Source organism: Coregonus lavaretus (assembly GCF_964263955.1).
Source record: "Coregonus lavaretus genome assembly, chromosome: 14".
Lineage (NCBI taxonomy): Eukaryota > Metazoa > Chordata > Actinopteri > Salmoniformes > Salmonidae > Coregonus > Coregonus lavaretus.
The window spans coordinates 31,408,794-31,434,811 of NC_140001.1; the positions used below are offsets into that span (position 1 = coordinate 31,408,794).

At 45.6% G+C, this 26,018-nt stretch overlaps 2 long non-coding RNA genes and 1 pseudogene across 4 annotated transcripts; 2 read left to right on the forward strand and 1 right to left on the reverse strand.

Annotated features, from left to right (window-relative positions):
- Positions 1-242: 242 nt before the first annotated feature.
- On the reverse strand, positions 243-25,566 carry LOC311141117 (enkurin domain-containing protein 1-like; annotated as a pseudogene). The gene is made up of 6 exons (XR_014615523.1): positions 25,481-25,566; positions 23,927-24,021; positions 23,590-23,787; positions 22,873-23,040; positions 22,661-22,766; positions 243-1,300 (listed from the first exon to the last, which is right to left on the reverse strand). The product of XR_014615523.1 is annotated as an enkurin domain-containing protein 1-like (transcript).
- Positions 7,301-8,102, forward strand: LOC311141577. 2 transcript variants are annotated; one of them, XR_014614234.1, is made up of 3 exons: positions 7,301-7,489; positions 7,698-7,807; positions 7,971-8,102. It is a non-coding gene; the product is annotated as an uncharacterized lncRNA (long non-coding RNA). The 2 variants fall into 2 exon arrangements; XR_014614235.1 differs by having other exon boundaries at positions 7,698-7,798.
- On the forward strand, positions 14,648-16,691 carry LOC311141578. Its single transcript, XR_014614236.1, has 2 exons — positions 14,648-14,718; positions 15,636-16,691. It is a non-coding gene; the product is annotated as an uncharacterized lncRNA (long non-coding RNA).
- Positions 25,567-26,018: the final 452 nt, after the last annotated feature.

Here is a 26,018-nt window from a genome sequence, read left to right on the forward strand (position 1 = left end):
TCCGAAAGCAATGTATTTTTGTTTAAATATGTATACCCCTGTGTATAAAGTAAATGGTTTTGTATACTGTGTTGTAAAGTATGACTGCATATTATGTTATTTGTTAATAAAACAAGTTTTATTGCAGGAAATTAGGGTTGAAAGTAGACCAGTGTGCATTGTGTACAGTAAGATTGATATTGTTATGAGAATATGGTACACACAGTTAAGGAGTGAAAAATAGAGGTCAGACACCATTGTTTGAGTGGTATAGAGAGGAGTGTCTGGTCCTCACATTCTCGAAGAGGACCAATAAAACACTCAAAGTTTAATGAAATACAAAACAAGAATCAAAGTACTATACATCTATTGACTTCATTATAATCACAGTCAGTTAACAGTAGTTTATGAGAAAATAATAATAATAATATGCCATTTAGTAGACGCTTTTATCCAAAGCGACTTACAGTCATGCGTGCATACATTTTTTATTTGTGTATGGGTGGTCCCGGGGTTCGAACACACTACCTTGGTGTTACAAGCGCCGTGCTCTACCAGCTGAGCTACAGAGGACCACAGACAACAAACACGGTTTGGACGGACGTAGGTCAGAAACATCACATTTTAGCCAGTTCCATAGATTAAGTTGATATGATTCCGAGTCAGCTAAGATGGGCATTACACACACACACACACCACTACAAACTAGCTGACTACAGTGAAGTAGATGTACATTCTCTGCCAACAGAGGTGCTTGGTTTACGGTAGGGCTGCCTATTGTCCTCCTAAAGATGGTCATTGGTTCTGCAGGGGTGTGTCAGAGAGTGATACATTCAGTAGTAGGCCATTAGTAGTCAAGCACCAGTGAATGCATCCTGCTTAGTGTCACAGGGGAAATAATTACTTCATTACAATCTCCCTTTTTGTAAATTCCCATCTGAGACTGATAAGAACTCAAGACTATTTCCCATTAATCTCTCGGACTGTAGGATCTCATTCAGCAGGCACAAATGGGAGAAACGTTTTCAAATGGAAAACAAAAGGAGTTCAAAAAGTGCCTCCAAGACCATTTCAGAACATTTTCTCCCATGATCTTGCCTATTGAACGGGACCCAGGCAGCCCTCCTCTATCTAAGTTAGGAGTCAATCCTGATGTAGACTTTGTCTCTGGAGAAGATCTTGATGGCCTCCTCCACCTCAGACAACCTGCGGTCCAGCTGAGCACGACGGGAATGGACACCCAGAGAGTCGGCTCTGACTGGAAGTGACAGCACCTCACTCACCAGAGCCTGATGGGCTGGAGGAGGAAAGAGAGGGGTAAAAGAGAGAGAGTGAACAAATTAATGAATGAGAGCATCTTGATCTGAAGGTCAACAGAAATATACACCATCTTTTCTATATATTTCAGCTGATATACACTGCATTCAGAAAGTATTCAGACCCCTTGACTTTTTCCACATTTTGTTACGTTACAGCCTTATTCTAAAATTGATTAAATTAAATAAATCTACACACAATACCCCATAATGACAAAGTGAAAACAGGTTTTTGGAAATGTTTGCAAAATTATTACAAATAAAAAACAGAAATACCTTATTTACTTATGTCCTCAGACCCTTTGCTATGAGACTCGAAATTGAGCTCAGGTGCCTCCTGTTTCCATTGATCATCCTTGAGATGTTTCTACAACTTGATTGGAGTCCACCTGTGGTAAATTCAATTGATTGGACATGATTTGGAAATTCACACACCTGTCTATGTAAGGTCCCAAAGATGACAGTGCATGACCGGTCTAAAGAAACATGATATGAAGAAAATGTAGTCTATTTCAGAAGAACAGAATAGCATACTCTGAGTCGTCCTTATGTTAGGCCCTGATCAGGCTATGCCATATGGCTGTGGGCTACACTAGTTCATTTAGCAGACAGGATTTTCTTAGAATTCCGTGGCATTCTTTTATATTATTTTATAGTATGAAGAATACAATTGAACATAGCTGAATAAAATTGAAAGGGTATTTCCTCCAAACGATGAGGGAGTGCGCACATGCGGCTATTCTGTGTTGAGCGGCTAACAAAGAAACAGCTACTCCTATATGCTTAATTTAGAGTTATTTATGTCACTTTAGTTGTGATACAAATGTTGGGATATATGTTTGGATTTTTTATACATTCTAAGGCTGCATGATGCGGCTATAATGATGATTTGAAAAAAGTTGCATGAAAGGCATGAGCTCTGCTTTGTTTTTTTGCGCAGGCTGTACACACTTAATCAGTCTCTCATTCACAATTTGACCAGCACTTAATAATGCTTTGAATTTCCCGGCCGCATCCCCTTTGTGTGGCCGTAATGCCCCCTAAAAAAATCCATGCCTTTTGCAGCCAGTGGCCGTTGTGCCCTTAGGCTGAATATTATAATTCCCTTCTCCCAGCTGCGTGCCGAAGCACCTCTCACTCACATGGCTCCCAGTCACGTAATCGGGTCTTTCTCACAAGCTACAAGTGACGAGAGACACATTGGGGACGCAACTGCGTGCGTGCTTATCCAATTCCAAGGCGCATATTGAAGATATTGGAAGAACTGTCCACATTTATTTTTCGTCAGCCAACAAGACGCAACCTAACGAACAGCAAAAGCACTAGCCTATATCAATCTACTATCCCCCATAGTACAAAAGTTGACCTATTCTATTCTGTACGAGAAATAAATATTCCAAACATAGTCCGGGACAGTTGTGGGATGCTATAGATCCCAAATGAATACAACCACTAGCATCGAAAAACCTGTTTTAAGCAATGAGCCTGACGCAACAGATGAGAACGTTTAGCTTAAAATGTTGATAAACTATTAGGCTACTTCTTCATTATAAGCACAGCAATGCGCACACGGCAGTAGGCTATAAGCGCGAATGTTCCATTTGCAGGAAAACACCATTCTCAAAAGTGACCACAAATGCGATAATGCATGTAATGCTTTCATTATAAAGGTGCATTTTTATTGTGAAAATTATCTTCCCCAAACTTGAAACTCACGCACTGCGTATGTATGCCAGTTAGGCTCTCCACCCGTTGTAAAGCGGATTAATGTGCTTCATTTTAAGAAGTAATTTGGCCACTTTGGTTGTGATACAAACCTTATCAAAACATATAGGTCTATGGGCTAGGCTACATGAGATGATTTGAAAAAGTCACAAAAAAAAGCATGCAATGTTTGCCTTAAGCTGAGCATCATTCACAAGTGATAGGCTAATATTGTCACCCATCACACTATTCTTGATTTAATCTTGTCTTTACATATACTCAATAATATATGTGTGAAATTTGTTTTGATTTAGAATGGACCATTATCATGCACCTGTCTCGAAACAGGGGCAGGGGGAAAAAATACATGTAATCTATGCACTTAAATAGCGAATGGAGGACGCTTTTCCCTTGGTTCATTTTCTTGACAGCCAGGTAGGCTATACTCCTGTTTTAAAGAGAAGCAATGTGCTTAATATTAGGAAAATTGAGAAATAAATACAGTTGAAGTCGGAAGTTTACATTCACTTAGGTTGGAGTCATTAAAACTCATTTTTCAACCACTCCACACATTTCTTGTTAACAAACTATAGTTTTGGCAAGTCGGTTATGACATCTACTAATCTAATTGTTTACAGAGATTATTTCACTTATAATTCACTGTATCACAATTCCAGTGGGTCAGACGTTTACATACACTAAGTTGACAGTGCCTTTAAACAGCTTGGAGAATTCCAGAAAATGATGTCATGGCTTTAGAAACTTCTGATAGGCTAATTGACATCATTTGAGTCAATTGGAGGTGTACCTGTGGATGTATTTCAAAGCCTACCTTCAAACTCAGTGCCTCTTTGCTTGACATCATGGGAAAATCAAAAGAAATCAGCCAAGACCTCAGAAAAAAATTGTAGACCTCCACAAGTCTGGTTCATCCTTGGGAGCAATTTCCAAACGCCTGAAGGTACCACGTTCATCTGTACAAACAATAGTACACAAGTATAAACACCATGGGATCACGCAGCCGTCATACCGCAAATCAATCCCAGAACAACAGCAAAGGACCTTGTGAAGATGCTGGAGGAAACAGGTACAAAAGTATCTATATCCACAGTAAAACGAGTCCTATATCGACATAACCTGAAAGGCCGCTCAGCAAGGAAGAAGCCACTGCTCCAAAACCGCCATAAAAAAGCCAGACTACGGTTTGCAACTGCACATGGGGACAAAGATTGTGCTTTTTGGAGAAATGTCCTCTGGTCTGATGAAACATAATGACCATCGTTATGTTTGGATTAAAAAGGGAGAGGCTTGCAAACCGAAGAACACCATCCCAACCGTGAAGCACGGGGGTGGGAGCATCATGCTGTGGGGGTGCTTTGCTGCAGGAGGGACTGGTGAACTTCACAAAATAGATGGCATCATGAGGAAGGAAAATTATGTGGATATATTGAAGTAACATCAAGACATCAGTCAGGAAGTTAAAGCTTGGTCGCAAATGGGTCTTCCAAATGGACAATGACCCCAAGCATACTTCCAAAGTTGTGGCAAAATGGCTTAAGGACAACAAAGTCAAGGTATTGTAGTGGCCATCCCAAAGCCCTGACCTCATCCTATAGAAAATGTGTGGGCAGAACTGAAAAAGCGTGTGCGAGCAAGGAGGCCTACAAACCTGACTCAGTTACACCAGCTCTGTCAGGAGGAATGGGTCAAAATTCACCCAACTTATTGTGGGAAGCTTGTGGAAGGCTACCCGAAACGTTTGATCCAAGTTAAACAATTTAAAGGCAATGCTACCAAATACTAATTGAGTGTATGTAAACTTCTGACCCACTGGGAATGTGATGAAAGAAATAAAACCTGAAATAAATCATTCTCTCTACTATTATTCTGACATTTCACATTCTTAAAATAAAGTGGTGATCCTAACTGACCTAAGACAGGGAATTTTTACTAGGATTAATGTCAGCAATTGTGAAAAACTGAGTTTAAATGTATTTGGCTATGGTAAACTTCCGACTTCAACTGTATAGTAGGCCTAGCCTATAGAAAGCTGATGGGATCCTCCTCTTTTTAATAGAGGCCATCACTCTGTTTTCACACGCAATTGCATAGCCTATAGAAATGTTGCGCAACATGAGCTCATGGGCTCTCATGAAGTGATTGATATGATTTTTGATGACATTTGCATTGATGTCAGAGTGATTAGAGGGACAATAGAGTGCTGAGTACCAGGCAGTTAGCAAGTTTGGTAGGCTACTAATGACCACCAGCAGCATCAGAGCTTGGAGAAGGCTAATTACCGTGACTAAAGGTCAAGTGGAATTTGACTGCTGTCATGACTCATGACCACTGGTGTGGCGGTAATATGTTCACCATAACAGCCCTAGCCACGTCTGGAGGAAACCTGGCACCATCCCTACGGTGAAGTATGGTGGTGGCAGCATCATGCTGTGGGGATGTTTTTCAGGATCGAGGGAAAGATGAACGGAGCAAAGTACAGCGAGATCTTTGATGAAAAACTGCTTATTTTTAATTTGCCCCTACTTCCCTCTCCCCTAGTTGGAGGACTTGGTGGAAAACATTTAAAATTCAATATACTGTATATATATTATATAAAGTGTTCGGCCAATCAACCAATCCCTCTAATCTTAATTCCAACCCTCAGATGTCCACAGACTAATCATTTTACATTACATTTTAGTCATTTAGCAGACGCTCTTATCCAGAGCGACTTACAGGAGCAATTAGGGTTAAGTGCCTTGCTCAAGGGCACATCGACAGATTTTTCACCTAGTCGGCTCGGGGATTAGAACCAGCGACCTTTCGGTTACTGGCACTACGCTCTTAACCACTAAGCTACCTGCCGCCCCCAGTAATCTTTCCCAGTAATCTTTCCCATCTTTCCCAGTAATCTACCATTTTACCATTTCCCTTTGCAATGCATCATTCTATTTTACTGTGATGTCTTACGAGGGTCTTGAACCTCTCTATTTGTACCATTTCTACCGAGATTGCATAAATACTTTACCTAAGAGTATAAACATATTTCCCATTGATTGATATAGGTTTTTCAGATCTTCTAATGTTACTGTTTGTAGGTCCATCTGAACACAGACATTATGACTTAACAACCACTCCTGGACCTGACTCCAAAAGCGAGAAACCGAGGGACAGTCCCAAAAGAGATTATCTATTGATTCTGAGCTGACTGTTCAATGCCTCATATATTGAGCAATCTTTTTGTACTAGTCATTTTAAGCCATGCATGGTTTTTCATTGGAGGCAGACAAACCAATTAATTCCTTTCTCATTTGAAAATCAGGTTAATTTTCGGTTCAGAATGAAAGTTTAAAAAATGTCATTTACAGACATTGAAAATACATATTTTTTGGTAATTGATTCTACATCCAAATTTCAACTGCACATACATTCTCAATGAAGTAAGCATTATATCACGATACTTATTTTAAAATCTATTTAATAAAGGAAAGAGGAGCCAACTGAAGATTGCAACATAGAACATTTATTATTGCTCCCATCTGTCACATGCACTTATGTTAGCTTTTTCAAAAGCTTTAAAACTGGCAGCGATGATGTTAAAAGTAGTCCAACTGACAGAATCAGTGTTGCCAACTATTTTTCAGTGAGATTGCTATTAGCTCCTTGATTTGTCACTAGAAGTCACTAGATTACGTTTTGTCACCGCACCAATTTGCCTTGCTGTGACACAGATGCGGTCCCTGACATAGATTTTCTCCCCCTTTTCCACAGCACACCCCCTTCCCTTGTGATTCTATGCCTGTGTGTGCACAGTGATCATCAAGGACATTAACCACCCGAGCCACGGCCTGTTCACCCCGCTATCATTCAGAAGGCGAGGTCAGTACAGGTGGATCAAAGCTGGCACCGAGAGACTGAAAAACAGCTTCTATCTCAAGGCCATCAGACTGTTAAATAGCCATCACTAGCCAGCCTCCACTCAGTACCCTCCCCTGAACTTAGTCACTGTCACTAGCCGGCTACCACCAGTTTACTCAACCCTGCACCTTAGAGGCTGCTGCCCTATGTACATAGATATACTGTATTCCCAAACAGTTGTACTAGCTCATAAGTAATAAGGTCATAACAGTCAAATGTCGTTATGCAGTTGACCAAACTATAAAGTGTTGAGCTCTGTTGAGATTTATGCCACTTTAATTGAAGAGCGCTCAATATTTTATAGGTAATTTGTGTGGAACGCTCAAAAAGTTTAGGTAGTGTCATGACGTTATCTCTCCCTCAGGAAAGCTGAGTCAGCCATCTTGAATTTGCCGAGATGCGGGGTTGTTTGGGCCGCCCGTGTGGATGTGGAACACAGTTTAATTTGTTTTAATTTGTTTGCAATGCGCACTTTTATGCTGCCCGCTTGAAACCACCACCACCTCCGTTTTTATCATTAGTCTTATTGCCCTCGTTTTCTTAAGCGCCATCTTATCATCACCTCTGATTTGGTAAGTAACTCTGTTTTTTTTTCATTTTTTTTTTTCAATTGAATTTCGATAGTCTTAAATGTGGAACTGGGAATACATTTGTACAATGTGCACAGTGAATATTTGTTGTAAATAGTGTAAAAATCCAAGTAATTGTAACTTTAGAAGTTGTTAAATATGTGATAAATACGTTACGTTACTTCATCTTACAACGGTGTAACGTTATCAGCAGGTTTCCTGGATGAACTACATTTCCCATAATGCATGTTTGCCCGGGACATTGACGGTGGAGGAAGGTCCATGAGTTTTCGCTGTTCGCCGGTAATGCAAGTGCGTACTGTGATTATACTTATTTCAATAAGTGTCTGCCTTACACAGTAAATATTTTACGTTATCGAGCTGTGTGTACGTGTGTGCTAGCGTGAAACGAACAATGCTAAACAACATAATGTGAGTGTGTTATCATTATGCTAACCAGGCCTGTGTTTGTATTTCTTCCTAGGCTCAAGTGTGTGGTTGTGAGATCATCTCGAAATCCTTTTAACAGTTCAGGTAGGATGTATTATGAAATAGTGTTACTAATGTAATACATTGCTAAAACCAAGTATAGAGTGTATTTGTTATAATTCATTGGTATTAGTGTTAGGTTGGGTGGGGGACTCAGGTGCAGAGACGGACACACGAACAAAGAGGGTGAATTAGGATGTAGTTTATTCAGCGTGTTTTGGCAGAGAGAAGCAGTTCAAGGTGGAGTAGCTTCAGGCCGGGGTAGGAGCTGAGTGGGGTGGAGAGCCAGTAGTCCTGAGAGCTGGATGACAAGGATATCAGACAACAGAGGAGCAGGTTGCGGCGTGGGAATGGCAGGCAGGCAGGCAGCAGGAACAGACGGGATCTGGTCGAAGGAGAGACAGGTTACAAACGTGGCAGAAACAACGATAATACTGAGAGAGTACAACTAAACTGAGATTTGCTGTACAGGGCCAAGTTACCACAGGTGGTGTAGGAACGAACTGGCGCTGGAGAGGTGTCCAGCCCGGGTAGATAACTGCTGTTTGATTGATGACAATGAGCCGCAGCTGGAGGTAACGGAGCATGATAGAGAATGGCCACGCCCCCTGACCTAGATCCTCTGACTGGTCTGCACAGCAGGGGGAGACAGACACAGACAACACACACACACAGGGAAAAAAGGAAAAGGGAAACAAGCGGAAACAGGACCAACAGTGCCGGACCGTAACAGTACCCCCCCCCTCAACGGGCGCCACCCGGCGACCCACCCGGCTTGTCAGGGTGGTCCCTATGGAAGTCAGCCACTAGCTGTGGATCCAGTATAAATCGTCGGGGAATCCAGGACCTCTCCTCGGGACCGTATCCCTCCCAGTCCACCAGGTACTGAAGCCCTCTACCACGCCTCCGGACGTCCAGCAGTCTCCGCACCGTGTAGGCTGGATGGTCGTCAATAATACGCGGTGGCGGAGGGGGATCCACAGGCGGACACAAAGGGCTGGAGGAGACCAGCTTCAGCTGGGACACGTGAAATGTAGGATGGACTCTCATGGCCTGGGGAAGCTTCAACCGAACAGCCGAAGGGTTGATGATGGAGTCGATCTCGAAAGGACCCAAATACCGGGGCGACAGCTTACGGGAGTCAGTGCGCAGGGGGATGTTGCTGGAGGAGAGCCAGACTCGCTGACCAGGCTGGAACTGGGGAGCGACTACCCTGTGCCTGTCCGCCACCCTCTTGTTACGCTCTGCTGTCCGTAGAAGGGCCTCACGGGTGTCCACCCACACCTTGCGACAGCGACGAAGGTTATCCTGAACTGACGGGACGGTTAACTCCTTTTCCTGAGACGGGAACAATGGCGGTTGGTACCCCAAAGCCGCCTCAAATGGTGAAAGGCCGGTGGCAGATGAGGTGAGGGAATTGTGGGCATATTCGACCCACGGGAGGTGTTTGGCCCAGGTGGACGGGTTTTGGGATGTCACACAGCGTAGAGCAGCCTCCAGGTCCTGATTGGTCCTCTCAGTCTGGCCATTGGACTGGGGATGGAAACCTGATGAGAGACTGACAGAGGCACCCAGAGCAGAACAAAACTCCTTCCATACCCGAGAAATGAACTGTGGACCTCTATCGGACACTATGTCCACAGGTATTCCATGGGGACGGAATACATGTAGGACAAAGAGGTCGGCTGTCTCACTGGCAGACGGTAATTTTGGTAATGCAACAAAATGGGCAGATTTAGAGAATCTGTCCACGATGGTGAGTATGGTGTCATTACCCTCAGACATAGGAAGTCCAGTGACGAAGTCCAAAGCCACGTGAGACCAAGGACGACTCGGGACTGGGAGAGGCCGCAGCAGGCCCGAAGGAGCCCGGTGGGAAGCCTTATTTTGGGCACAGATGGAACAGGCCGCCACGTACTCCCGGACGTCAGTCTCGACGGATGGCCACCAAAAGTGCCTCCACTCCTCCAACGCCAACTTGACAGCAAGCAACTCCCGGTTACCCACGTCGTAGTTCTTCTCAGCAGGGGTCAATCTCCTGGAGAAAAAGGCCACAGGATGGAGCTTCTGGTCCGTGGGGGAACGTTGTGACAGGACAGCCCCCACCCCCGAATCAGAGGCGTCCACTTCCACAATAAACTGCAAGCTAGTGTCTGGATGAATAAGAACAGGTGAGGTGGTGAACAGTTCCTTCAATGTACTCACGGCTGACTCGGCCTCAGGCGTCCACAGGAATGGCACCTTTGGGGAGGTGAGCTTGGTCAGGGGGGCAACCACTCGGCTGAAACCCCTGATGAAGCGGCGGTAGAAGTTGGCGAAGCCCAGGAAGCGTTGTAGCTGCTTCCGAGACGTGGGTGTGGGCCACTCCACAACCGCTCTGATCTTGTCAGGGTCTGGTGACACTTGTCCCCGCTCGATAATAAAGCCCAAAAAGGGGACGGACTGCCGGTGGAACTCACATTTTTCTGCTTTCACATACAGTTTATTCTCCAGGAGGCGTTGGAGAACCAGACGGACGTGGGAGACGTGTTCATCCTGTGACTTAGAGAATATAAGAATGTCATCCAAATAGACAAACACAAAACGGTGTAGAAAATCCCTCAACACATCGTTAACCATGGCCTGAAACACTGCTGGGGCGTTGGTGAGACCGAATGGCATGACTAGGTATTCAAAGTGTCCGAGAGGGGTATTGAACCCAGTTTTCCATTCGTCTCCCTGCCTGATCCTAACGAGGTGGTAAGCGTTACGCAGGTCGAGTTTGGTAAACACGGTGGCACCATGAAGGGGTTCAAAGGCTGAGTTGATGAGAGGCAGGGGGTATGTATTTCTGACTGTGATGTTATTTAGTCCTCTGTAGTCAATGCAGGGGCGTAATGTTTTGTCCTTCTTCTCTACAAAAAAAAACCCAGCACCAACAGCGGAAGATGAGGGACGAATGATGCCAGAGGCTAGGGAGTCGCCTATGTAGGTTTCCATAGCTTCTCTCTCCGGACGGGACAGATTGAAAAGCCGACTGGACGGCAAAGGGGCTCCAGGCAGTAACTCAATAGCGCAATCGTATGGCCTATGAGGTGGTAGTGAAAGTGCCTTGGACTTACTGAATACCTCGGCCAGATCCAAGTACTCCTCAGGGACTGAAGAGAGGTCTGGGGTTTTGACAGGGGAAGCAGGGGAACCTACCGAGGGCGGAATAGCCGACCCAAGGCAAGCAGAATGGCAGTGAGTGCTCCAACTGTGTATCTTGTGGTTTTGCCAGTCAATATGGGGATTGTGAAGGCTAAGCCAAGGGAAACCGAGGATAAGGGGGGAGGCCGAGGAGGAGACTACTTTAAACTGGATGGTTTCTTTGTGATTGCCGGACAGCATGAGAGAAACGGGGACAGTTTGGTGGGTGATGTTGTCAAACTGACGGCCGTCTATAGCGGTTACTGTAATAGGCTTAGGCAGGGGCTTAACAGGAATCTCAGCCTGAGTGACCAGGTTAACGTCAAGGAAACTATCCTCAGCACCAGAGTCAATGAGGGCAGCTAATGGGAGAGACAGATTCCTGAACTGGACTGTAGCTGGGATAACTAGACGGGGTGCTGTGGGCATTGAGTCAGGTGTAGCACTCGCAAGTACGCCCACCTTTACTTGCGAGCTTGGTCTTTTGGGCGAACCGGACAGTTAACCAGGAAATGAGTGCGGTCCCCACAGTAAATGCACTCACCAGCCCGCACGCGCCGTTCCTTTTCGGCAGGGGACAGACGAGCACGGCCCAGCTGCATGGGCTCGTCTAGTTCCGTGGAGGGATCCGCTGAGGTGTGTGGGCGGTGTCCGAGTGGTGGTGTTGCTCGGGTTGCAGAAAGCGAGGGGGCCCCGCCTGTGGTGCGGACCCGACCGCCCCTCTCCTGTCTCCTCTCCCGTAGCCTGTTGTCTATTCGTGTAGCAAGGGAAACGAGAGAATGAAGGTTAGCAGGCTCATCACGAACAGCTAGTTCATCCTTGATCGTGTCACTCAAACCGTTAACAAACGCTCCCTGAAGAGCTTCGTCATTCCACTTGGAATCGGCTGCCAAGGTCCAAAAATCAATGGCGTATTCAGCCACGCTACCCGTGCCCTGTCGTAGCTTCAACAGTCTCTTTGTGGCGGTCCCGGCATAGTCCGGGTGATCAAACACAATTTCCAATTGAGAGGAAAAATCGTCAAACGACAGGCTGGCAATCTGCTGAGTAGAACAAGCCGCTTCTGCCCAAATCAAAGCTTTGCCCCTCAGTAACCCCAGAGCGTAATGTACCTTTGAGGATTCCGTGGAGAAGGACAGGGGCTTCTGTTGGAACACCAAGCGGCACTGAAGCAGGAAACCACGGCACTTGTTCAGGTCCCCGGTGAAAGGTTCGGGTGAGGTTGTAGGGGGTTCCCGAAGGGCAGGAGCGGAAGCCGAGCCTGGAGCCACTGTAGGAGGAACAGGTGGAGGAGAAACAGAGGGAGGAAGGGTAGTGAGTGTTACCAGGTTAACTACCTGAGAGGTGAGATGAGATACTTGATCCAACAACTGCTGGTTGTTATCCAATAGAGTCCGGATGAGTTGGTCGTGTTGTCCCAATAACATTCCCTGTGAATGGAGGGCGCGTTGTACGCCATCACCCGTTGTTTCATGTGGCATCTCTGCTGAGTCCATGTTGGCCAGTTCGTTCTGTTAGGTTGGGTGGGGGACTCAGGTGCAGAGACGGACACACGAACAAAGAGGGTGAATTAGGATGTAGTTTATTCAGCGTGTTTTGGCAGAGAGAAGCAGTTCAAGGTGGAGTAGCTTCAGGCCGGGGTAGGAGCTGAGTGGGGTGGAGAGCCAGTAGTCCTGAGAGCTGGATGACAAGGATATCAGACAACAGAGGAGCAGGTTGCGGCGTGGGAATGGCAGGCAGGCAGGCAGCAGGAACAGACGGGATCTGGTCGAAGGAGCGACAGGTTACAAACGTGGCAGAAACAACGATAATACTGAGAGAGTACAACTAAACTGAGATTTGCTGTACAGGGCCAAGTTACCACAGGTGGTGTAGGAACGAACTGGCGCTGGAGAGGTGTCCAGCCCGGGTAGATAACTGCTGTTTGATTGATGACAATGAGCCGCAGCTGGAGGTAACGGAGCATGATAGAGAATGGCCACGCCCCCTGACCTAGATCCTCTGACTGGTCTGCACAGCAGGGGGAGACAGACACAGACAACACACACACACAGGGAAAAAAGGAAAAGGGAAACAAGCGGAAACAGGACCAACAGTGCCGGACCGTAACAATTAGATTTAAAAGGTGATCGAATAGCTCCTGATTTGTAATGTCATTAATGCATTTCTTTTGAAGCAATGTTTTAAAAAAATGTACAAGTGAATAGGTTGGTTTACTTTTAAGTTTAAATTTCCCACGTATCTCGTTAAAGTTTTGACCAATGAGCTAACTTGTTAAGTTGTGGCCAATGGAAGAGTGGACTGGTTGCCGGGAAAGAAAAGGGAGGGAAAAGTTGAAAGAAGGGAGAGGAGAGACGTTAGTGGGGTTGGTGAAGGAAAAACGACCAAAGGAAACGATAAAGAGAGAACAAAACCATACCTACAGAGTTTTTTTAAGGGAAATCCTGATTTTATTTCTATAAGAGAGTGTTTATTATTTAGTTAAGAAAGATCAAGTGGAGACTGAAGCTGCCGTCGCATTGTGTAGACATTCGACATCCTAGAGGTTAGCCTAGCATCGTGCAAGACTTGGAGAGAATTGCTTGTGACGATCAGTTCGGGTTTCCAACAGATGTCTGTTGCTGCTACCGAGTACTGGCTGCATTGATAGCTGTGTTCGCGGTGGATCTTGTGAGGACACCTGCACGGAACTACTATATTTTGCTGAGGCATTATCTACAAGTAGTGAGTAACTACAAATGTGGGGTGGACTTCGGGACTTTATGTATGTCGTCATTTTTTTTATGAGCTCCAACGCGCGTCCAGGGTTTAAGCAAGCTTGCAAATAATTTGGACATGGGGTTGTGGAAAAATCATTGGGGTTTATAATTTGTATTTCTTTTGATGTGATACATTGAACATTTGATTAATATAGATCTTGAACCTTATGTCTGTTGTATTGGTGGAGTCATTTACTGTTTCAGTTTCATTTAATGCATGGGAAAGCATATCCTTACAACAATAACCAAGTCTATAATCATTCTATCTGAAGTTAATACCCTATTTGTCATTCACCCTAGCAAGTTTACAATAGGGATTCTTATTGGAGATGTCCTTCTCACCTAATATCCCATGCTGTTCAGATATTCTAAATAAGGTAATATCGTGAGAGTCAAATTCGAGCCTGGTGAGAGGGTTACACTAATAATTGGTTTTATTTTATGTGTTTCCACAGTCATTCTTTTGCTATTTCTCTAAATGTTTTTATCTCAACTGTGGGGTCAACAGTTGATCACTTGAACCCTTTATTAATACTTTGTTAAATACAAAGAACAACAACAGAAATAGCAGATCTATAAGCACACAACTTTGATGCTTTGCTTGTTAATAACTAACTTGCTTATCTTTTAACATTTTCATTTTTACTATAATTAGTGTACAATGAATGTTTTTGATATGTGTGTAATTATTATTGTAATGGATATTTTTTGTCCATGTAGGAACAACGTGATGTAAATATGAGACGGCCCTCGTCCTTCGTGCACTTCCTGTGTACCTGCGTGAAGATGCCTCCCAAGTTTTTCAGGACCTGTAATGTAAGTGTACTGGCCTCACTATCAATCCCTTTGCTTAGCTATTCAGTCAGCTTAAACATGACATCACTCAAAGAACTCTAGGAGAACCAGAGGGGCATTCCAGAAAGCAGGTTATGTGAAAACCATCAGTATAGCCAATTGTATTTTTTCCAACAACGTAATTTCAAAGTCCGTGTTTCTAGTTTGTCGCCGCATTGAGTATGAGATAAAATGTTTTTATATTTCATTTTCAGCCGATTTTAAATAAAACAAAATAGCCTAAAATAAAACATTGAACAACATTCAACCACTTCCTTAAAGGCTAATATAAAATAAAGTGATGTTAAATTCAAAATGAAAAGACGACTGCATCTGAAACTCTGTCAGTGATTTATATAACAGCCGCAGCCAGAAAATGTCTGCTTCCTGTTTTCTCCCGTTGCCATGGTGAATAACCGTATCGGAGCTCCATTGATGATGGCTTTTTACTAGTCGTCAGGCACAAGCTCAACTCCGAGTTAACGTACTCTGAGTCAACTTACCTAACTCAGATCAGCTGTTCTGTAACTGAAAACTCAGTTTCACTTCACGGGGTAAGTCAACTCTGAGTTCAGGGTTAGGCTCAGTTTGTTGAACCTCCTTTCTGGAATAGCCCCCAGAACCTGTTTATGAAGTTTCCTTGAGTTGTTATTCTGCAAACTGACATGTAGAAATTACATAAATGAAAAGGTAAGTATAAAGAATTCCACTAAACAAAAAGTATGCTTACAGGTAGGTGTGAAACTAACATAAAATAATAAGCATGTGTAAAGAAAATAGTTTAAACATGTAGCTTAGTTGCAGTCTAAGTGCAAAGTGACCGTAATGTCTAGACATCATTAGCATGATTTGTATCCTTGAGGGGCTGAACTCATTTTTGTATTATTTGTGTTTTATAGTCAGCAGATGGTCCAGACCTCACTGACACTCCGGTGGCTCTCCTGACAGTTGTCACTGATGATACTACTGATGCGGCCCTCTTCAGCCCTGAGAGCATCTGTATTGTCGTGGAAGATGAAATACTTGTGAGTGGTCCCACAAACCTGGCTGACTCATTTCTCCTGCTCTTTGGGTATGTCTATGCACTAGACCTACAGTACCCAAAGAATCTTGAGCTTACATTCACATTTATCCAAAAAGTTGTGATGTGTCTTGAGGACAACAAACCACTGAAAGGCCGTCTACTGACACTGAAGAATGATTTGTTCAATGAGTGAATCACTCAGAATGGACTATTTGTTGAGCTGAGTATTGAGGATGTTTTTAGTTTTTTTCCCCTCTTTACAAATGTAATAATTTGCCTCTTCTACCTCATGTTTAATATGTTACACTGTTTGCCTCTTCTACCTCAGATTTAATACATTGATTGTTAATAGATAAATATCACAACATTGACGTATTGCCAAGCCCAAGTTTTTGTACTGTACTTGTGGGAAACGACTGTTGAATTCATGCACTATACATGTTTAATGTTGTGTGACCTAATGCTTACCTTGATGTTGCCAGTTGAAGTACGGCACAGTAGAAACCAGTACTTTTATTTGAATGTTTTATTTTAAAAAAGTGAGTTGCAGCCTTCAAGGTACAGTAAGTGCCAAAACGTTTTAAATGGCTCCACATTCTAATAGTTGTCATTGCTGTTGAGGATGGATTATAATTAGAATCTTATTGAATTTTATCATGAAGCCTTTGTGAGTTTTTATCATAATGTTTACTGAATAGTGTGATATGGAGACCCAAAATACTGAATCTACCCTCTGTAGCAATGACCACTATCAGAATATGGAACTATTAACACTTAATGTACTTTAAAACACATTTTGTTTTTATGGAGTCATTTCCTTTTCCTTTTTTGTTTTAATTTATGACAAGCACTTTGTTTTGACTGAGCTCCTTTTGATTCGTGCCTTTTTAAAAGCACATTGTGTTGAATAAAAAAAAAAGTTAAATTGTCACTGTGGTGTCACTTTCATGTTTTCTAACATTATTCGCTGATTATAATTGTGTAATGGACCGACATCAGTATTTCAGTTTAGAATTAATTTTGTTTGCATGTCCCACATTATGAGTTGAAGAATATTGAAAATTTTGAGTGTATTTCACACATTATATGAGTTGAAGAATATTTAATATTTTGAGTGTATTTCCCACATTTATGAGTTGAAGAATATTTAATATTTTGAGTGTATTTCCCAAATTATATGAGTTGAAAAATATTGAAAATTTTGAGTGTATTTCCCACATTATATGAGTTGAAAAATATTGAAAATTTTGAGTGAATTACTCCCTAATTATAAGTTGAGGAATATCAATATTTATAAGATAACATTGAGATAATTTAAGGCAACTGTAAATATAATTTTTATTTTATGTAAACTTAAAACATTTAAAAACATCACTAAAATATTTTTGTGTAATCTGTTACAAAATAATTTTTGAGTTATGTGAACTTATTAGGGTTTAGTGTATGGAATCACTGGTCACTTTAACAATGTTTACATACTGTTTTACTAATTTCACATGTATATACTGTATTCTATCAATTCCACTCCAACATTGCTTGTCCTAATATTTATATATTTCTTAATTCCATTATTTTACTTTGAGATGTGTGTATTGTTGTGAATCGTTAGATACTACTGCATTGTTGGAGCTAGGAACACAAGCATTTCACTACACCCGCAATAACTGCTAAATGCTAAATATAAATTATTTGATTTTGACTTCTGTTGCACAGACAGTTTCTCCCTCTCTTGTTTGCAGCATAATTGAGTGGGAAACATCACTAAATGCTATCAAAACCATAGAAACCCTTGGTATCAAAATTCCCCTAATGTAGTCTGAAAAGTAGCTGAATTTCTTGCTAGAATCTTTCACCAATGAAAGTCCCTGGAGGGGTATGAAAACTCGCTAAAAATAACAACAAAGTCGCTAAATTGGCATCACTGGACAGAATAAACCAACAGACCACTTACATTTACATCATTTAGCAGACGCTCTTATCCAGAGCGACTTACAAATTGGTGCATTTAACTTATGATAGCAAGTGGGACAACCACTTTTTTTTCTTCTTTTTTATGGGGGGTGTGGGGGGGTAGAAGGATTACTTTATACTATTCCAGGTATTCCTTAAAGAGGTAGGGTTTCAAGTGTCTCCGGAAGGTGGTCAGTGACTCCGCTGTCCTGGCGTCGTGGGGGAGCTTGTTCCACCATTGGGGTGCCAGAGCAGCAAATAGCTTTGACTGGGCTGAGCGGGAACTGTGCTCTCATTTAGGTGTAGGGTCTGATCAGAGCCTGAACGTAAGGAGGTGCCGTTCCCCTCACAGCTCCGTAGGCAAGCACCATGGTCACCATGGTCTTGTAGTAGATGCGAGCATCAACTGGAAGCCAGTGGAGTGTGCGGAGGAGCGGGGTGACATGAGAGAACTTGGGAAGGGTTCTGGATAAGTTGTAGGGGTTTAATGGCACAGGCAGGGAGCCCAGCCAACAGCGAGTTGCAGTAATCCAGACGGGAGATGACAAGTGCCTGGATTAGGACCTGTGCCGCTGCAGCGGAAGCCGCGGCATCTCCAGTCTCGCCTGAGACAACGCGGGAACCCCGCCTACCACCTCCGGAGCGGTACGATGGACGTCCAGAGGGTTGCAGGGAACTCCTCACCCAGTGTTCCCTGGTATTCAGCCTACAACCCTCCTCCTTCCCGACGGAGCAGGGCCGGGTGGCCTACATTATCACTCTGTTGACGGGTCGGGCCCTTTCCTGGGCTACCGTGGAGTGGGAGAGCCAAACTCCGGCATGCTCCGACTCCTACCAATTCACCCAGGAGCTAAGCAAGGTGTTCGACACCTCTCGGGTGGTGTCGGGTCACGAGGCTGGGAAGCGGCTCACGGCCTGTCGGCAGGGTGATCGTTCGGTGGCTGGCTACTCCGTGGAGTTCCGGATCCGGGCTCGAGAGGCAGGATGGGAGGAGGCCGCCCTGGTCGTCCTTTACGCGCAGGGGCTATCGGAGGGGATGAAGGACAAACTCTCCTTCAGGGAGCAGCCTGAGTGACTGGACGGCATCGTCGACCTCTCAGTGCGGGTAGACAATCGGCATCGTGAGAGGGCGCACGAGAGAGGAATGACGCAAGGCGCACTTGTCCAGGATGGAGAAGCAGAGACGTCTGTGCCAGGGACGTTGCCTGTACTGCGGCCAGACAGGTTAACACTCCGACTCATGCCCGGAGAAGCCGGAAAACGGGAGGGCTCGCTAACAGCCGGAACCGAAACCCCAACCCCAGAGACTCCCGGACATTACTCTCCGTCAGGGTTCAGTGGGCCCGCACTGCGCGTCGGGCACATGCACTGGTGGATTCGGGGGCCGCGGGAAACCTGATGGACGTGGGTCTGGCCCAAGGGTGGAGCGTTCCGTTACTCTCCCTCTCTGAGCCGGTCCGGTCATGGGCCTGGACGGCCGGCCGTTGGGGTCGGGCTTCATCACCCGGTGCACTGTCGCCGTGCGTGTCTGGGTGGCAGGGGGGCTATGGGAGGATATCCAGTTTTTCATTGTGGATTCTCCGGAGTGTCCCCTCGTCCTCAGGCACCCCTGGCTGGTCGCCCACAAACCCCGGATACTCATCAGCCCAAACCACCGTCCCAGACCACCTACCAGTCCTCACCTCTTCCCAAGGTCCCCCACTCCGAACCGCCTACCGCCCCACCGGGAGGACGGCGGTTACAGACTCCGTCACCGGCCCAGACCTGGCAGGCGTTCCCCAGTAGTATTGGGATCTGGGGGAGATGTTTAGTAAGAGGCAGCCAAGGGTCTACCTCCTCACAGGCCATACGACTGCGCTATCGATCTCCTGCCGGGCGCCATGCCCACACGAGCGATTGTTTTCCTTGTCCCGGCCGGAGACGCTGGCCATGAGGGAGTATATCGACGAGACACTCGTCGAGGGTCACACCCGCCCATCTACCTCACCCGCGGGCACGGGCTTCTTCTTCGTGGGGAAAAAGGACGGTGGGCAGCGGCCGTGCATTGATTACCAGGCGCTCAACGACATCACGGTTAAGAACCGCTACCCACTCCCCCTGATGACGACGGCATTCGAGTCGCTGCAGGGAGCCCCGGTCTTCACCAAGCTGGACTTACGAAATGCCTACAACCTGGTGAGGATTCGGGAGTGGAAGACGGCTTTTAACACACCCAGTGGGCATTACGAGTACCAAGTCATGCCTTTCAGTCTAGCCAACGCGCCTGCGGTGTTCCAGGCGTTGGTCAATAACGTGCTCCGGGACCTCCTCGACTACAGCGTCTTCGTGTATTTGAATGACATCCTAATATTTTCAAAGGACATTAGTGAACACCAGCTGCACGTTCGGCAGGTCCTCCAACGCCTTCTCCCTCACCAGCTCTACTTCAAGGTGGAGAAGTGCGTGTTCCACACAGAGACAGTCTCCTTCCTGGGGTTCATCGTCACCCAGGGGGACCTACGGATGCACCCAGCCAAGGTCAGCGCGGTACTGGATTGGCCCAAGCCCTCATCCCTCAAGCAACTACAACGGTTTTTAGGTTTTGCTAATTTTTATAGGCTATTTATTCACAATTTTAGCTCCCTAGCCGCTCCCCTGACAGCCCACACCCAGACGAGCGTGCGCCCCTTCGCCTGGATCCTGGAAGCAGGGAACACATTTGATGTGCTTAAGCGCTGTTTTACATCGCCCCGGTCCTAGGGCATCCTGACGCCTCCAACGCCTTCTCCCTCACCAGCTCTACTTCAAGGTGGAGAAGTGCGTGTTCCACACAGAGACAGTCTCCTTCCTGGGGTTCATCGTCACCCAGGGGGACCTACGGATGCACCCAGCCAAGGTCAGCGCGGTACTGGATTGGCCCAAGCCCTCATCCCTCAAGCAACTACAACGGTTTTTAGGTTTTGCTAATTTTTATAGGCTATTTATTCACAATTTTAGCTCCCTAGCCGCTCCCCTGACAGCCCACACCCAGACGAGCGTGCGCCCCTTCGCCTGGATCCTGGAAGCAGGGAACACATTTGATGTGCTTAAGCGCTGTTTTACATCGCCCCGGTCCTAGGGCATCCTGATCTGTCCCTGCCATTCATTGTGGAGGTGGATGCTTCAGACGTTGTGGTGGGAGCAACCCCTGCGCATTTTTCTCCCGTCGGCTATCCCCGGCGGAGTGGAATTACGACGTGGGGAACCATGAGCTGCTAGCGGTCAAGCTCGCCATGGGGGAGTGGAGGCATTGGCTAGATGGGGCCACCCATCCATTCGTCGTATGGACTGACCATAAGAACTAAGCCTACATTCAGGGGGCCAAGAGGCTCAACTTGCGCCAGGCCAGGTGGGCGTTGTTCTTCACCAGGTTCCGGTTCACAATCTCATACCGTCCGGGGTCAAAGAACACCAAGCCAGACGCGCTCTCCCGGCAGTTCGGCCCTGTGGACCTGGTGGAGAGGGACAACCCCATTGTCCCATATGCCCTGATTGCTGCCCCAGTTTCGTGGGGAATCGATAGGCTGGTCAGAGCAGCGCTACGGCGGAGGTCCATCGGGGAGGATGTACGTACCCAAGGCTGCGCACTCGCGACTGCTTCAGTGGGCGCACACGTCCGACCTCACCAGCCATCCGGGGGGCGCCAGGACGTTGGAGTTCCTGCGTAGGAGGTTCTCGTGGCCATCAGCTGAGAGGGATATGCGCGCCTTCGTGGCGGCTTGCCCGGTGTGTGCGCGCACGAAGAGCTCACGTCAGCCTGCGGCAGGGCTGCTCCGACCCCTGCCTTTCCCCAAGCGCCCCTGGTCCCACATCTCGCTGGATTTCATTTCCGCCCTACCCCCCTCTGATGGATACATAGTCATCCTGGTCGTTGTGGATCGGTTTTCAAAGGCTGCCCACTTCATTCCCCTTCTCAAACTCCCGTCGGCCCGGGAGACAGCTAAGTTGGTGGTGCAGCACGTTTTCCGGGTCCACGGCCTTCCCCAAGATGTGGTGTCGGATCAGGGTCCTCAATTCGCCTCCAGGTTCTGGAAGGCGTTCGCCACCTGCCTCGGCGCCTCCATCAGCTTGTCTTTCGGCTTCCATCCCCAGTCGAATGGGCAGACGGAGCGCGTCAACCAGGATCTGGAGCGGGTGCTGAGGTGCAGGAGGGGGTTGCAGTTCCGGAGCGACCCACTAGGTGTCATCCTCCGATAACCTTAGGCACCTCCTCACTCACAGTCTGGACTAATCATTATCCTATTGGTGTCACATGTGTCTACCTGTTCACCTGTGTATTTCACTTCCCTTTGTTCCCTTGCTCTGTTTTCTCTGCTAGTTTCTCGATGCCAAACAGTACTAATCAGTGTCTGATCGCGAGACGTATGTACAGGTACTTGAGAAGTGTTATCCGTTTCATTGTTGTTTTCAGTCGTAGTTATTATTTTGTATGTTTCCTGTCAGCCTGTTTTTGGAGACCAATTTGCTCCTCCTTTATTTTATCTTGACAAGTCTGTTATTTTGTATCCTGGTTTTGGGACCACCAGTAAATATCCTTGTTTCACCATCTCTGCCTACTGTCTATCCTGCACCGCACCTGGGTCACACCTCACACCAACCCTTACAGTTAATGCCAGTTGGCTTTTCATAACCAGGCATTCTGAGAATCAAGGTCGAAACAGCAGGTCAGAGCGAGAGAGAGACATTTATGTTCAACATGGTCCTTATTGGAAACAGAGAGTACACAAGACATGCTCAGCCACATATGGAGGAAAATAGAAGATGAATAATATGCGTCTCTTTATTATCAAAAACCTTCAGCTGTGGAGGTAGATGTGCCAATACACAGCTAATATCCTCATTGGAGGAATACATGTTTACATTTGAGCTGGAGTCAAAGTCCATCCATTCATTCATTCAATCAGTCAGGCTATTTCAATGTGCCTATCTCACCTGTAAACCCTGGTTCCCTGAATGGTTTTGGGAGGCTGGACGAAGTGAGGGGGACGGGGACGGGGCACGGCTTCGTCTTGGGGAGGGTGAGAGGGCACGCTTTGGTCTCGGAGGGCCAGCAGAGCCACAGATCACATATGCCTTTAAAAGGTTTTGGTGTGGAAGCCCCCAGTGCACTAAACAAAGGGCTGCCCATCTCCCAGCCCCTTCACCTGTAGCTGGGCCATGACCCTGGAGGGAATGTCCTGGTATTTAGGGGAGCTCCACTGGACTTTGGCGGGGACGGGAGTGCTCGCTCTGTGCCTCCTGCTCTCTGCAGCGTTTCTGGATCTCCCTCAGCCGACGCACGTTCTCTTTTCCGTAGTCACGCACCAGCTGCTCTGTGGGACAAACAGAGAATACATGGAATGTGAGAGAGGGAACACAGTCTAATAGTGTCTGTTTAACCTTTTGAATGTATTTTCCTGTATAGTAAAAGACAACCACCACATTTGCATATAATGTACTACAATGAGATCAAGTCTAACTAGTCTCTACTCTCCCGAGTGGCGCAGTGCTAGCTGTGCCACTAGAGATCCTGGTTCGAATCCAGGCTCTGTCGTAGCCGGCCGCAACCGGGAGACCCATGGGGCGGCGCACAATTGGCCCAGCGTCGTCCAGTGTAGGGGAGGGAATGGCCGGCAGGGATGTAGCTCAGTTGGTAGAGCATGGCGTTTGCAACGCCAGGGTTATGGGTTTGATTCCCACGGGGGGCCAGTATGAAAAAAAAAAAATGTATGCACTCACTAACTGTAAGTCTGCTAAATGACTAAAATGTAAATGTAGTCTAACCATGCACTCCAACCACATATGTGGCTTTGAATTTGACAAGGAAAGTGGCAGACAGAGTTGACCTGTGGTCACCATGAGACATTAGGCGTTGGACTTACAGTGCTTTGAGGAGTTGGGAAAGAGGGAGATCCCCTCCAGTTTGAGCAGGGCCCCCACCACCCCTCTCTTGCCCCTCTCCAGGATGTGTGTGGCGTTAGGGGTGCTGTAGCAGCCTGAGTACAACACAGGGTCCAAGGTAAGGGGACCAGAGAGAAAGGCTGGAGTCCCATCAGCGTTCCCCTCCAGACGACCCCTAGCTGGGATAAGATTCATCCATAGAAGGATGGGAGTGTAAGGAAGTAAGGAAGACAATGAACAGTAAGACACTGGGTGACATGATGTACCAACAATGATTGGGATTTAAAAAAAAAAAGCTGTATATGTTAGCTATCTTACCAGAGACGGGACGTTTGTAGAATTCTGGGAAAAGGGTGTGATCTGGGGGTATGGGCCCAGATATCATGGAGGGACCCTCGCACATCACTGAACACCTGTTGCAAGACAGAGACCAACACAGAAATTCTAAATTGGGTTAGCTAGCTAGATAGATACTCTGAGAGGTTTTTCACTAACTTCACATTTCAGAAAGTGTTATCATGTCAGCAAAAAAGTAGCTAGCTAGCTAGCCAGTTAGAAAAAAAACACACTGACCATGTGTTCGAGAAAATGCGGTTGTTAGCTAGCTTCTTAAACGTTAAGTCTGCTATTTAGAAGACTTTGAGGGGTTTTTGTGTACTGAGCACTATGTGAACCGCGCAACATCAATTTATTTAACAGCTATAAGTTAAGAGAGGTGAAATATTATGTCAATTATAATTTGATTGTTACTATATTTAAAAAATCATTTCAATCATTACAAGCCCTATTCCACCACTTTAGTTGAATAGGAAAAAAAGAATATATGATTTTTCATATATTATCATATTTGTACCGTGTACTTGAGCTTGTCGTCAAACGTGACTACACCATCCTCAGCAATTTAGCTATTTTTTTGACTATTTTGTCCAGAAAGGTAAGAGATTTTAATATTTCTGGTAGTATAATCATTACTATGTATTGTTTATGGCCCTCTCATGATAATTAATTACTTTTGCGTATGTCTATTTAGGCAGAAATCTAAATTTTGACATAACATTTCATCTGTAGGCTAATAGCTTGGCTAGTAGCTAGCAAAATATATCGATGCATTAATTGACGACTGACTGATAACTAGTGTTGGTGAAACCATAAGGAGAGGAAGTACAATACCAACGACGCTAGACGGAGAGGAATATGCTTAAGCAAAAAAGGCAGTTTATTAAACACAGAGATAGCTGGTATCTGCTCAAGCTACATGCATGGGCCCTCTGCATGGACCCAATCAATTGCCTCTTATGGAGACAGTTGAAAAAGATCATTAAACAGAGTTTACAGCATACTTTATACAATGTAACACAAAGGAAGGGGTCCTTCTTCTAGTCCCTTGATTGGTTCCCGAGGCGTAGGAGGCGGGTCTGCTCTGTCCAGAGTAGAAGCCCCTTTGGTGCACGGCAGAGTCCTCTGCCCTTGGCACCCGACCAGTAGAAAGAAGTGCAGTTTGTGTGTGTGCGTAACTCGTGAGGCATGAGGATGAGTGTGCGTATGCATGGAGATGTGTGTGTGAATGTGTGTATGTTCTCAAAGGAAAGACTCGTGGGGAGTAACCAGATTGTGGCCTGTGGCGTGGGTGTTGTCCTTGAGAAGATATTGGCTCTGTCCATTGTTCTTGCATAGGAACAGCATTGATTGAAAACAAGCTCCTAACATTAAAATGGGTCATGCACAAGATTTTAGTCAGACCAAGCTATAACATTTTAATATTTACTACGACACTAGGCTTACTGTTCCTAAAATACTAAATATAAATAAACACATATATTTATGCAAACACAATAGTTACTATCGGTTTTACAGTTTTGTGCCAAATATTACCTTTATAAAATACTCCAGACTTCAAACAAACTGTAGTAGCCAGCTAGCACTTGCATTCCAGTCAACTACAAGCACGCAGCAGTCAGTGATGACGCAGACAGTGACAACAGTGCTCAAACCAAATCCCCCACCATGGCAACAGCGTAACCATTCCTACTGCAGATAACAAGTAGCTTTAAAGTTTGACAGACAGGGAAAGTGGGTAATCACTAGTGGCAGTGAACGTGGACCTGTCGTCAGTCATCTGTGGTCATCATGAGACGGTAGATGTTGAACAGTTATTTAATGCAGATATATAATTGTGGAAATGTAACAAACATAAAAACTACTAATATATGCTTACAACCAAATATATGCCTATAACAAACATTATAGCATCCACGACATGAGGACAAAAACTGCCAGACATTGGCATTCTCAAACTCAAAACAAACATAGAGGTTACTTTCGTTTACTTAAAAGAGTAGGTATTTTCGCACAACTATGGAACGGTCATTATGACGTCACTAACGTTTGACGTAACAAGAACATTTATCCT